At 43.1% G+C, this 14,004-nt stretch overlaps 1 protein-coding gene across 1 annotated transcript in view; it reads right to left on the minus strand.

Moving 5' to 3' along the window:
- Positions 1–527: 527 nt before the first annotated feature.
- Positions 528–14,004, minus strand: part of TRIL (TLR4 interactor with leucine rich repeats) — a 36,786-nt gene continuing 23,309 nt past the window's right edge. Inside the window, exon 3 of the mRNA XM_068549220.1 lies at positions 528–602. The gene's annotated coding sequence lies outside the window, so the exon portion shown is untranslated. The remainder of the gene's footprint in view (positions 603–14,004) is intronic.

The following is a 14,004-nucleotide window of genomic DNA, read 5'->3' on the forward strand; positions in this document are numbered from 1 at the left end:
TGCAAGGGATGAATAACATCTTAAGTTGATCTAGAAGCCAGTCAAGCAGGGACAATTTTTTCTTGTCTTAATAGCCCAGAAGCTGTTGTTTCTCCTTCACTACTGATTAGTTCATGTCTTAAGGACCTGGGACTCCTGGAACTTACCATGTTTCTTCTTTGTTTCAATTGCTAGCAAACTCCAAACTAAACCTATGATTCGCCAAAAGTTTCACAGAACTTCATTTTCCTTAGTGAGCTTTGTGGGCTGTCCAGTCTGGCTCTGTTTTATGTCCCTTTCCTTTTCTCTTTTTTCCTTATGCCTTGTGCCTATTTTTATTTTATGTTATTTTGTACTCTATCTAGATTTCAAAAACCATCTTAAGTATTTTGACACAAAGTTCTGGTAAAAATAAATGGCACCAGGGTGACTTTTCGTAATTGTGCTCTATAAAATATTATTTGCCTTAAAAAGGACATTTTAAAACAAGATCAACAAATACGGAAATGGCGAAACTGGAACTTGGGAGAAGGAATCCACATTACTTGCCTTGCTGGGTCACACTCTTCAGCAGGTAATGAAACTATTTTAGATCTGTGGTCAAATAAGCTCCTCCATTTCACCTTAAGAAGCAAGGAAAATACCAGGGAATTAATACAAATTCTACCAAAACTAATATATATTTTAAAGTTTTAAATAATAAAATAAAATACAATATTTCCCTAACCTGTTTATCATATTTTCAGGGTGTGTTATGTTTCAGATGGGCATATGTTTGGTTCTTCATTTTTTTATCTGTATATTTTATTTAGGATTGTTTTATTATGAAAGATACACAAATTTGTGTTAATACATGAATGAATGATCAAGTAAAAGTCTTCATTCTCTTGCCCTCATCTTCATCTCCAGAGTTTAGGATTACTGACCATTTCATGTCTGTCATTCTTGAATTTCCTATGTGTCCACACACACAAATGCACAGATTTGTGATGTTATTGATACATTACAAAAAGAAGCTTTCCATTGTAACTGGATCAAATTAATATACCACAGTTTGTTTATCCTTTGGGTGATCTATTTAACGTTTTCAATGTTTGCTCTCATTTGATTTAACAGGTAAAATGGGAAAACAGACAGTGGCCATGTCAGCCCATGGTCATTGTAGGCATTCCCCATTGAATCCTAACACATCGGTGGAGCTGAATTCACTTGCTGATGATCTCTTTCATCTACAGCAGGAACTTAATGACAACAAACATGGTCGTACTTCACTGGTCACATGTCAGTGGCCTCAGGTTCCCTGGACAGGACTTGGCACTCACCAACAGGCTTCCTGGGTGCTAGAGTTCATTGCTGCTTTTAATTTGTGTTAAATTAGTAAATTCTCAAAATGGCCACCAGAGGGCAACAACCACCCAGAGCATTCAAAGCTATTGAGCCCCTAGCACTGCCAGGCCAATGTTTAGCCCCTAGCTTGAATGTGTGCTTCTGCTCACATTGGCTAGTTTTTTGTTTTGTTTTTTTTTAATTCCCTTATAATATTTTAAAGGGACATGATTGACCTCCCCCTCCCCAATTACTGAATGCAACAATGCAGGTAAAGTGCTTTACACAGTGCATTGCTAAATAAACATTTAGTTATTATTTTCTCTCTTATCCCATGGTAAAAAACAGAGAATCATCCCTTGCTGTGATAGTCTCCCTAACAAATATATCCTTGTCATGCTCTTCCATTTAATATCGGTCAAATGCAGGGTTATTGCGTCATTTCCAAAAGTGCTTCTGCCTTGAACTGTTTGATTAATTCACGTATAGATGAGGGAGTCTAGCTAAGTACACTTTAAAACTTTGTTTTGATTCTTATTTCTTGTTAAAGATGTATTACCTTATGTACCCCCCCCGCAATAAAATATATTTTGTGGAATATACACATCATATGTACTTTTTCTTCAGCATATTGGGGGAGATATCCTTTTAAAAGTGCATTTTCTTAGTTGCCATCATCACAAAGGCAGAATTGTGGCCGAGATTAAGCTTGTTATCACTCACAAACATTATTCAATCACTTTCATGCCAAGGACAAATGGAAACTTCCTTTTACTAACAAGTGGTTCACAAATGCAGCTGAAGGGGGGTTCCACTGAATTTTGAAAATTTTCCATTACGTCCATATATTTTACATGTAAATATAGGCAAATGTGTTTTAATTTAAACAGATAATAGACTTTTGATACTTATCTGCCAATATTTATAATTAAAAATTCAAAGGTTTAAATGAGTAGTGAAGACAGTAAGCCATGAGACCACGCGGTGGCGCTATTTCACTGACTTGAGAAATGCTAGAAACAACCCTGGTGAAAACAGGAAGACCATGACTATATGCGAATGAATTGCCTTCATAGTATTACCCCAATTAGGAGGAAAGAATCCAGTAGAGTTTAATGTTTTCAATTAATTTCTATAACCTATCTAAACAATAAAGCAGCACCAAAGTGCAAATGTAAGGAGTATGAGGAAATCTCATTGTTGAAAAGTGAGTTAAGAAATTACGCATAACGGCTCCACGATGCTAACTTATACTATTGCTTTTAATAGCAATATTTTATAGCTCTCTCTAGATGTACAAGGAATTTCCACTTGCATTGTTATATTTTGTTCTTCCAGTGAAGCAGGCAAGGGAGCGTTTGTCCCCATTTTACAGCTAAGGAAACTGAAACATTAAGAAGTTAAGTCATAGCTCCTGGCATTCAAAAATTGCAAAACCTTCTGCAGCGCTGAGGAGCATTTGGGGTCCTAACACCTTACTGATGTCTGGGAGGGAGTATAAATTCCACTGGTGCTTCACCTAAGCCACTTGGGCACTCTGGCTCTCAAGTGCTCCCCACACCCCACCCAGGCGGAACTGGTTGTATCCTAAGGTCTCCATCCATTCCCCATCGGCCAGCACAGGCTACATCCACAGTGCCTATCATGAAGAAGACCACAGCTTCCACAACCACAGAATCCCCAAGGAGCCTGTCTTCCATCCCAGAAATGTGAAATGATTTATTATCTGCACCCTCCCTTTAGCCATGGAGCAGAAATCTGCATCCTGTATCTAGTCTCATGATAGGGGACTGCAGGAAACAAAATACCATCCCCTCATTTCTTATTCATAGAGAAGGCAATGTATAATCTGATTACATACATGATGGATTGGATCCGACAGACAGTATAAAAGGCACGCCGGAGAACATTAACTAGGGAATGGGTTTTTCACTGATATTCAATGTCTCCTGTAGTCAACAGGGAAGGGAGACAAATGCAAAGAGGGGAGTGAGACAAATGCAAAGAGACACACAAATAACTTTCCATATCAAACTTTCAAATAAATCCCTCCATCAGGCAAAGGCTGTTTGCTCCATGCCAGGCACTTGGTTGTGTGCTTTATATACTTCATCTCTTTTAATCACCCTTGTTTTATAGACACGAAAAAAGAGGTTCCAAGGAGTGAAGTGCACAAACAGGACTTGGAACCCATCTTGCCGAGCACACCCAGACCGATATTCTTGACCATGAACTACACTGCCTCTCAGCATGTTTCCGGGACGCACCCTCTGATGCTCTTCAGGACCTTCCTGCATGGCCACAGGCTGCTTTCAGCTGCTGACCACTCTGAGTGATGGCTCCTGAGACTAGATGTGAAATTTGAAGAAGTGAATGAAGCTGAAGCCTCCTGCCTTCTTTAGCTCAGGCCACTGTGAGTTCTAGGAGTCACTGAGGACTCCAGGGCAGCAGAGGAAGCCAGGTTGCAATCAGAAAGCATTTCTAATTAAGCATCTTTGGTACACTGCCTAAAGAGGTCTTCAAGAGAAAGGACCGAAGCCTCCAAGTTTCTAGTAATTTGTTGTGATTTATTTTTTCATTCTCAGTAAATATTCTCTATCATGCCTAATTTTGTACTTGTCATTGTATAGCTTTTTTGTTGTTTTTTTTAAAGAGAGAGTTCCCGGGCTTCCCTGGTGGCGCGCAGTGGTTGAGAATCTGCCTGCCAATGCAGGGGACACGAGTTCAGGCCCTGGTCTGGGAAGATCCCACATGCCGCGGAGCAACTAGGCCCATGAGCCACAACTACTGAGCCTGCGCGTCTGGAGCCTGTGCTCCACAACAAGAGAGGCCACAATAATGAAAGGCCCGCGCACCACGATGAAGACTGGCCCCCACTTGCCGCAACTAGAGAAAGCCCTCGCACAGAAACAAGACCCAACACAGCCAAAAATAAATTAATTAATTAATTAAAAAAAAAAAAAAAGAGAGAGAGTTCCCCAAATTGTATAAGCTTCAGACTTCACAAAGTCAGGATCTGCCCCTGCCTGTGCCTTTGTTAAATATTTTGCCTCTCATCTCCTAAGAGGCTGAAACAATTTCTCACAAATCTTCAGGCTGTCATGGCTCAAAAGAGTGCCTGAAACACAGCTGTCCTGGAAAAGGAGAGGGAAGGAAAGAAAAAAGGAATGGAGAGAAGAAGGAAATGGACAGGATTATATGTAGTTGGAAATCGGTTTGATCCATGGAGGGAGAGTCAGCACTGCTAAGAGCATTTTTTTTTTTAAAAAAAAAGCAACCTTCTAAATGAACTGGATCTCTGCTCTTCTGATAATTCTAGCACACTTAGGACAGCTTCAATAGACTATCCAATAATAAGCCAAAAGGCTCATTTTATCAGGGCCTCCGTATGGCTAGAGACAAGATCTAGACTTTATTCCTGTGATTTATTTTGACATTTTGTTAACAAGAATTACACGATTATATTAACCACTGATGATCAATCATGTATTACTTGGCCCTCATCCAGTTGGAGGGTCTTGAAATTCCTTAAACAACTCAGCCACTTGTTCTAGAAGTTTGCAGCAGCCCTGTCTCCTTTGTCACACAGTAGCTGCCCCCAGTCATCTTGGGTGCTGTGTTTACAGAGCTTTAACTGTCATTTAGATCCTTGGATCTGAGGTTGGGTAATGTAACTGCTATACCAACTTCATTGGCCCAAGCTACCTGGGTTCACCATCTATGCTGATCATACTGACAAGTTCATTGATGATAACCCTTCTTTTATACCTCCATAGATGTCATCTTTTCTTTCAGGTAGTATCTATCTCCAGAGTATTGGGGCTCAGGCTCATGTCAACTTGGAGTGTCAGAGTCATACTAAGTAAAATGACAAGGGAAAAAAGGTTAAACAAGCTTCAGAAATATAAACAAACACATAGGAAATGCTTATTCTTTCCATTTTTTAAGTAAAACATCTACGCTTGTTTTATGGTCTTAAAACACAAGCTGCTGCTTAATCAAGTCATTCACATTAAGAGACAAGAAAAGAGGAGAGATTTTTTTTCAAATGTGGGGCATTTAAAGGAAGTAGTGGAGTGTCTTCATCTGGTGTATGTTCATATAAAGTAGAAATAAACAAGTGCATGTTTATTCTATTAAGCCTATAAATCTTAAGGAAACCCAGCTGCTGCCCATCTCCAAGGCTTCTGCAAATTTCCTGTTCATAATGTCTGACCTACCAGGCTCTTTGTTACTTGTTGTTCTTTGTTTGTATGGCCTAAACTCAGAACTACATTAATAGCTCTAGTCTACAATTAAACTTCTGGGTCATTTGTTTTACCTAATTGTTAAGAGAAAGTCTAGCTCCCATAGTCTTGAATAAAATTTTATTTTATGGAAATAGAAAACACCCTTTGCAAAAAAAGTAAATATCTATCATGAATTCACCATCCAAGCTTGGGTGGGTTGATGTTTGAGCATTATATTTTGAGACAGGTAAATATATAATTGAAGCCCACATGTAGATGTAAAGTTACTTTTAAAAATATCCTCCTTGAAGACGAGGTTTAACTCTGTAGACTAACTTTCTTTGTCTCCATTCTCTTGGTTTTCATCTTTTTTTTAAAAAATAAAATAAAGCTACCCTCAAAAGCTTTATAGGATTACTAATTACCCAATGTCACCTACTGACAGAAGAAAGCCATTAGAATGGTCTCTAGTTACCTGAAATTCAAGTCGGCTTGCCAAAGCTCTTAAGATGACAAATACATGCATTTGTTGGGCTGCTCCTGACCCACGGGGTTAACTAAATGATCTGGAGGTGGGTGAGGAGGATACAGGGGCCCTTGCAAAGCAGCGCTCTCCCCCGGGGAGGAAAGACATCCTGGGGAAGTTTCTGAGGTCCAGCTTAAAAAAAACAAACAACAAATTATCTATATTTTTTCAGCTGAATCATTTCTTTTCACGTAGCAACTCTCTTCAGGGCATTCATAAAACGCTTCTCGTCGGATACTTCTAGCTACAGGATGCTCTTTTTATTTAAAATGGAAGCAGCTTTGAATTCCCTCCGCAAAGAAGAGGCCCAGAACGCCGGCGGGAAGGAGCAAGGGGTCATGGGCTGCTGGGATGCGCAGGAGTGGGGTCGCAGGAAGGCCGGGTGGGGCTCGGGGAGGAACGGGCGCGGCTGGACGAAGGCGTCCACGTATCACGACGAGGCTGAGGCAGAAGTTACAGTGTTCTTTGCACCCGCCCACTTCCCCAGTCCCCTCCTTGGCTTCATTCTTAAAAGCAATTTCAGGAGCGCCTTTCTTCTGTGCGCTACCAAACGAAGTGGCCGCTAGAGGGCAATATGGTGCAAGACAGGAGCTTGGTTTCACCGCGAGGTGAAATAATAGCCATATAGATAAACAAAATAAAACAGGCAGGCATTGCAAAGAAGTGTGCTGAGTATGCTTTCCAATCCTTCTTCTCCATACACTCCCCAAAATATCAAAAATTAAGTGAGTGATAAAGTACTGTGGATGCTAATCCATCATTTTTTCTCTTAGGCTCTGAGAATTCGAAGGAATTTTAGAGAAAATCTCAACTCCTCAACCTCAAAACAGTCTAATTTCTGGAAGCGTTCTCTGCTCATAAACCCAAATTACACGATCAAAGAAGTGGAACTCCACCAGGGGGGTTTTGCTCCTCAAAATGTCGATAGTGCAGAGGTTGAGGAATCCTGGTCCAAGGCGACAGCACAGCTTTTAGATGCATTTCTACCCAGGGATGTAATCTAGTCCTGCAGCATTTTAAACCAGGCACACTCCTCTTGTTGTCTATATGCATCTCCTATGCACTCTGCATCTTTTCCCTAAGTAGACCTGTCAGTCTGACTGACATGTATTGAGCAGATAAGCTGGTTTTTCAGATCCCTGCCAGACCCGCGAGACCCCTCCACTGCACTTCACTCCTTCATCTCAGGAGTGATGAAGCGCTTGGGGAACCCTCCGTGTCGCCAGAAAAGCTGTCACCAGCTGCCCCCTCACCACACCCGGACTCCGGGGTCCTGGACTGACAGCAGTGGATCCCCTGGCCCTGCCCCCGGAGGTGGCCAAGCCAGTGGGCAGGAGATCAACTCTACCCCAAGGCACTCTGGTCTGGTTTTCCACCATTTGTCAGCTGTGTGATCTTAAACAAGTCACTTAGCCTCACCTGTAAAATGGGGATGATAACAGCACCAGCCCCATAAGGGTGCTGTGAGGAGCAGATGAGCTAATATATGGAAATCCCGGTAGGTCTGTAAACATGAGGCATTTCCCTTCTCTCCCCCATAGTGCACGATCCACTTTTTGTTTCTTCTCTCACAGGGCTTCGTCCAAGTGCATGTGCAACTTCTGTCATTGTCTCATCATTTAATTGTTTAAAAAATACTTATTTTATATGTCATTACTATATGTTTCACCTTATTATTAGCGCTTTCAACTATTTTGCCCAGAGACAGTGCAGAGCAGTGATTGCAAACTCTAGCCCCAGATTGCCTGAGACTGAATCTCTCTCTGCCTGTCTCTAGATTTCTGATCTTGAACAAGTTACTTAACCTCCCTATGCCTCAGTTTTCTCCTCTCTAAAATGGGTGTGATAATAGTACCCATTGTTATAAGATTAAATTAATATTGTTAAAGTATCTGGGGCAGTGCCTGGCACATAGTAAGTACTAAATAAGATATATGTAAGTGAAAACAACAGTGATGAGGTTAATACTATTTCCCCAGTACCTAAAAACAGAACCCAGATGTGCCAGAATAACAAATGATGGAATGGCTGAGACTAAACTTAGAGGGCAAGAACTCCAAGGTCATCCATTCTCTGTGGGCGGGGGCTTGAGGGGAAATCTTCCTTTCCATCTACGAACATTTGTGTGCAGGAAATGCACGTTTGGTCCAATCCTCTAATTTTACCAAGAAGACAAATTGAGCACGACGTAGTCAGTGCTGCCTTGTTCAGAGGGAGGAAGACCAGGACCTGGGCTAGACCCGCAGCTGGCTGCCCTTCTCCCTCCATTTAGTGAGTTCCATAACTGCAGTATTGATCTGACACTGTTATGAACCTTCTCCGAGACTTGCAACCCAGCTTCCCCACAGCCTGAAGCGGCGTTATGTTTCTTACCATGTGGCCCTCTGAGGACGTTTGATGTCTCAGGGGCACAAAATTCAAAGTATCTAGAAAATAACAGCTGATTTTTTTTTCTTCTACCAGTGGGTTTCACCTCAACTAGAATACCATTAATACCACTGAAAGAGAAATTAAAAGGAAATAAAATCAGTAAACACACCACAAGAAGGACATTATGGAATTGTTCTTTAAAAATCTGCTGTCCTTCAAGGGTCACTCCAATAACAACCTGTACTTCCCAAATGTGTTCCGTATACTGCTGGCTTATTTCTCTCTCTAGTCTATGAAATCTAAGGGCAGGGACTGTCACCATGAACTCTGTGCCCATAGCAGCCAGAGCACAGTGTCAGGCACACAACAAATCTTACAAATATTTGCTGCTGCCTTGGAGGATGATGTGGACCCAGGCCCACGAGGACAGCATTTCCCAGAGTGTGGCATGTGGACCACTGCGCTCCCTCAGATTTTAAGTAGAAAGGGAGATGATTTTAGATAGGACATGGACAAGGTATTAAACAACATTGAATTATATAATGAGAAAGTTATCCCTCTTTCAATCATCCTTCTATCTTTCTGATTCCTTCAGGGAGAAATTTTCCATTTGTGCTAATATGTTTTAGGATGTCTTCAACTCTTCTTTCTCTCCCCGCCCCACACCCAACATCTCAGACAAACTAAATAAACCTAAGAATCAGAATGTTCAGCAGGCAAAAATATCCACCAAGAATTTAATACACTGTCCTCATTACATCTGTTTATGACCATCTCTTATTCACAGCAAGTGACAACATCAGTTTTCCATTTTCTATCCTTGTGGCAGAGCAGTTGTGCTTGGCAAATATCCCACAAAACTCTGCTCCCCTTCCCTCTGCAGTCAGGAGGGACCATGTGACTGATGTTTACCTGTGAGATGCAGGTGGAAACATCTGAGGACATAGCAGACGCTATCCTGCACACTCTGCACACGTGAACTCATTTAATCCTCAGAGCAGACAAATGCAGAAACCGTTATGTTATTATCCCCTTAACACTGATGAGAAAACCAAGACTTCGCTGGAGAGGGTGAGTAACTTCTTAGAAGTTACTAAGTCACTCGGTCACTAAGTGGGGGGGGGGGGGGGCAGAACTCAAAGTCAAGTGCATGTGGGCACGGAGCCCACAGTCACCATGCTTCCTTCCTCCCGGAAAGGACAGGCTGCTAGGGGAGGCAAGCTGTGGGTTGTTATAGACTCCTCGATGTGGTTCTTTGGACTGTCACACAGCCCCAGATTTTTAAACCAAGTCTGGCTTCACAGGGTTAATCTGAATAATCTGAATCGGGCAGGGTTGGACAGGCAGGCTACGGCCAGCACTGCCAGAGTGCACCACATTACTTAGCAACGGGGAAAACAAGGGGCGCTGCAGAAGGGAGGGAAATGAGCCTCAGGGGTGGGTGGAGGAAAGAGGGCAGGTGGGGGAGGGGTTGGATCCTGCCGAATCTGGGAGGTTGTGAGCGGGATGGGCACTGAGGGCTTCGGCGCTTGCAAGCCAGGAGAGGATCTTGTGGGGAGGACACGCCCACGGCCAAGGGCTTTCCTGTAAAGCAAGAAAGGCTCTGCTAGCCTTGGAGGATGACAGGGCTAGCAGAGCCATCTGTTTTGACACCCAGACCCTATGTCTCTTTGGTGCTCTCTCCCTGGCCTTATGGATGGTATAGGTGATATCGGGATTTTGAACATTTTAACGTGAATGCTATTCACTTAACTAATCTGAACACTTTCTCCTTATTATTCTCAACTGGTCACTCTGCTTATGAGGTGCCAGGGCCAACAAGGAAGGCAGAAAATGGAAACCCCTGGTCATCTAAGTTCAACTTAACCTCGACATATAGGTGGCCTGTAGATGGTGAGCAGGGGTGCCAGCCCTCAAAGGCACTAGACTGTGGAAGCATGGCCTGAGGATGGGCCAGAGAGAGAACGCAACTCTCCAAAGCCAAAGTCTGCTGAGACCCTTGACAGGAGAAAATTCCAGATTAGTAAGAAAGCCCCAAGGAAGGCCCATCCATCCAGGGAAAAAGTATGGGCCGTTTCAAACTTCCAACTAAAATGTGTGAGGAGGTAAAATGGATACCCCTATCCCTCCTTAGTGTGGGTTATTTCTGTTCTGTTATACAATTAGAGAGATACAGAGACGCTGCACCTCAAATACCTCCATGAAAATTGTATTATATTTCCAAGGAATTATTTTTAATTTTGTAAAGGGTGATAAAGATACTGTGTTTATGTTTTTCTTTTTAAAAAGAGGCATTTTGAAGTAGGATAAGATGATGTGATGTCTGGGATAAGCTTTAAAATAATTCAACAAAGAATAAAACAGAAAAAGGAAATGTTGCAAATCATTGATAATTGTTTATCTGAGTAATGAATCTTTGAGGCTTGTACTATTCCTACTGTTGTACTATCCCTACTACTTTTATGTGTGTTTGAAATTCATCATGAAAAATAAAACGTATTCATGGAACAGACACCAAAAAAACTTGCCAAGGTGCCCAGGATATATTCCTTTGGTTTGAATAACGTCAAAACATCTGAAACAAATTTCAACAAAACCGTCATGCCTAAAATCTCTGTGCTTTAACAGTCACTTTGTGAAAACTGATTAATCAGGTGATATTGTTATTAATGTAGGGAATTAGGAGAATGACAAATGAAGAAAAATGTATTTTTGAAAGAAAAAATAGAGGCTGGGTACTAGGAAGCTGGTAAAGGAGGATGTAAAGTGCAGAAACCACATTGTGGGTTTCAGGAAGTTGGCAGAATGTCTTCTCAAAGGAGTTCTCTGATGGAAATAAAGTACCATGGATGGAAGACCAGCATATCTGGGCACTACTCTGGTCCTTGCCACTAACTTGTTGTCTGTCTTTGGGCATCTCATTTGTGTATTTATTCATCAAACATCTGAAACACCAAGGTGGGGAGAAAGACCCAAATGGCACCATCTAGTCCTGGGCTGCTCAGCATCTCTGGGATTGGATGCTGACTAACCAAGCCCCATTTAGCGTGGTCCAGTGCTGAGTGTGCACTATGGAAGGCACGATGGGGTTGCTGAGGCCCCAGGGGAATGCAGAAGGATGAAGAAGAGAGTGGCATGTGTAAAAAGGGGAGACAGGGTATTGCAGGGGGAAGGAACTGCACGAACAAATTTATGGAAGCGTGATACAGATCTTCACGGATCTAACATGGCTGGAGCGCAGGGTGTTTTAGGGAGGTGCCAGGGGACACAGCTAGAGAAGTAGGTGAGGCTCAGATCCATATGACAATTCACTCAACACATAACTATTGAGTTCTTACTATGGACCAGGCAGTGTGCCAGGGATGGGATACACCAGCGAGTAAGTTAGAGAAAAATACCCAACTTGGCAGAAATTACCTTGGTGCAGGTGAAGAAAAAGACCATAAAGGAGGCAAATGAAGACAAGAGTCTATCAGCCAACAAGCTGACAAGTGCAGTGTGGTATTGAAACACACCAGTGGGGGGAGGGGGGGTGAATGAGGGGTGGGGAGAAAGATAAGGAGTGTCAAGTGTGTTTGGTTTCAGTTTGAATATTTGAAACATGTTCTGAAGGAAGAGAGGAATGAGCTTTGCTGGTAGCTGGGGGAAAAACATTCTGGAAAGAGCTTTTAGGACCTCGCATACTAAGAGGGAAACCTTTGTCCTCACAGCTATGGAAACAATGGATTTTATTCCAAGGATCCAAACCATCAAATTTCAGTCTGTAAAGGACCATTTTCATAGTTCTATACAGCAGGTAGGTAGAAGGAGGCTGGGAGACCAATTGGGAAACAATTCCAGAAAATTCCAGAAAAGACACTCTAAGGGTATAAATTAGAAGGAGTTGGGGAAGGGGGGTGCAGTGCAAGAACATACAGAGAAGAACTCCAAGGTGGTAGGATCCCCGTGACGCTGGCTGGGGAGGAGGAGGGAGGGGGGATGGAGGTTCCGATGACCCCTGTTCTGATTCTCACAGAGGGGAGGTCTATGGGGCAGGTTTGAGTTGGCCACCTACTAACCTCGCCCGATCCTTGGTCACATGTCTTACCACCAGGGACACAACTCTCACCAGGACAAGAAGGGCCAGTCCACACCCAGGGCTGCCAGCAGCCACCCCAGCACACGGAGGGTCACTCCTCCTGCTCGTGGTCAGCATCTCTCCACGTCACACAGCATGGCCTCACTCCCTGGGGAAGGATGCACCCACACCACCAGCTGCAAATCTTGCTTATTTTGAAAGGAACACCCTATCCTAAAAGGCGCATGGCAATGAAAATTTCCAGGTAGAGGAGAATGCCACTGTGTCTGTGAATTACCAGAGCCACGTTTTGTTTGCTGGGGCAGGCTGTTGTACAGCCATTTGTATCCGTTCTGCTCCATTAGGCTAACTTGTTTTCAGACATAAATTAAAGCTGATGTCCCGAACCCACTGTGCTGCCTCTTCACACAAACACCCCCTTCCGTGGTGAATGAGTTAGTAGGTTTGGTAGATGCAGAAGGTATTTCTTTGATTTAATATTCAAGCTAAACAAGAAAAACTGCCCACTGGAGCACAGAAATAATTATGCAGTATAATAGCGAGTGGTCCACGCAAAAGCCACATGCCTGGGGCAGGTCAAAGGTCTAACTGCTTCCTGATGCGGCATTTGCTGTTACACTTTCTGCATCAAAAAGCACCTGGCCACTGAGAAGATGCAGCAGGAATCCTCCTGCCCCTGGGCCATATGCAGGAGTGTTCAAAGCGTAGGGATCACCCTGAGAGGCCTGTAGCCATCTGGGCAGGCAGGGCTGGTTAATATAAGCCCCCTCCATGGCTGTAATCACCTAGGATGGCAGAAAGTTCTCTGTCCCCGACATCTTTCCATACATCTGCCTGGTTACCACCATCACTACCACTGGTGACTTCATTAAGTTAAGGCAATGGCTCTTGACTAGGGGTCAACAGGACTGGCTACATATTTTGTTGGACCCAGTGCAAAGTGAAAATATGGGGCCCTTTGTCCAAAAAGTAGGGAAAAAGTGCAGTTGAACAAAAATATAACTGTTTTTCCTTCTTCTCTAGTCTCTACCTCAACTTGTTATGGTATTTTTAACTTGCTATTTAATGTCATGCTAAGTAAAGAAAACTTTAAAATTTAAAGTGTCCACGTGGGGCTTCCCTGGTGTCGCAGTGGTTGAGAATCTGCTTGCTAATGCAGGGGACACGGGTTCGAGCCCTGGTCTGGGAGGATCCCACATGCCGCGGAGCAACTAGGCCCGTGAGCCACAACTGCTGAGCCTGTGCGTCTGGAGCCCATGCTCCGCAACAAGAGTGGCCGCAATAGTGAGAGGCCCGTGCACCACGATGAAGAGTGGCCCCCGCTTGCCGCAACTAGAGGAAGCCCTTGCACAGAAACGAAGACCCAACAGAGCCAATAAATAAATAAATAAATAATTAAAGGTGCTAATAATTTTAAAAAAAAAACAACTTTAAAGTGTTCATGTGAATTTCACTGTTCATCTTTACACAATGCAATGCTAGTTTTAAAGGCAAAT

Source organism: Eschrichtius robustus, chromosome 8 (assembly GCF_028021215.1).
Source record: "Eschrichtius robustus isolate mEscRob2 chromosome 8, mEscRob2.pri, whole genome shotgun sequence".
NCBI classification, from domain to species: Eukaryota; Metazoa; Chordata; class Mammalia; order Artiodactyla; family Eschrichtiidae; genus Eschrichtius; species Eschrichtius robustus.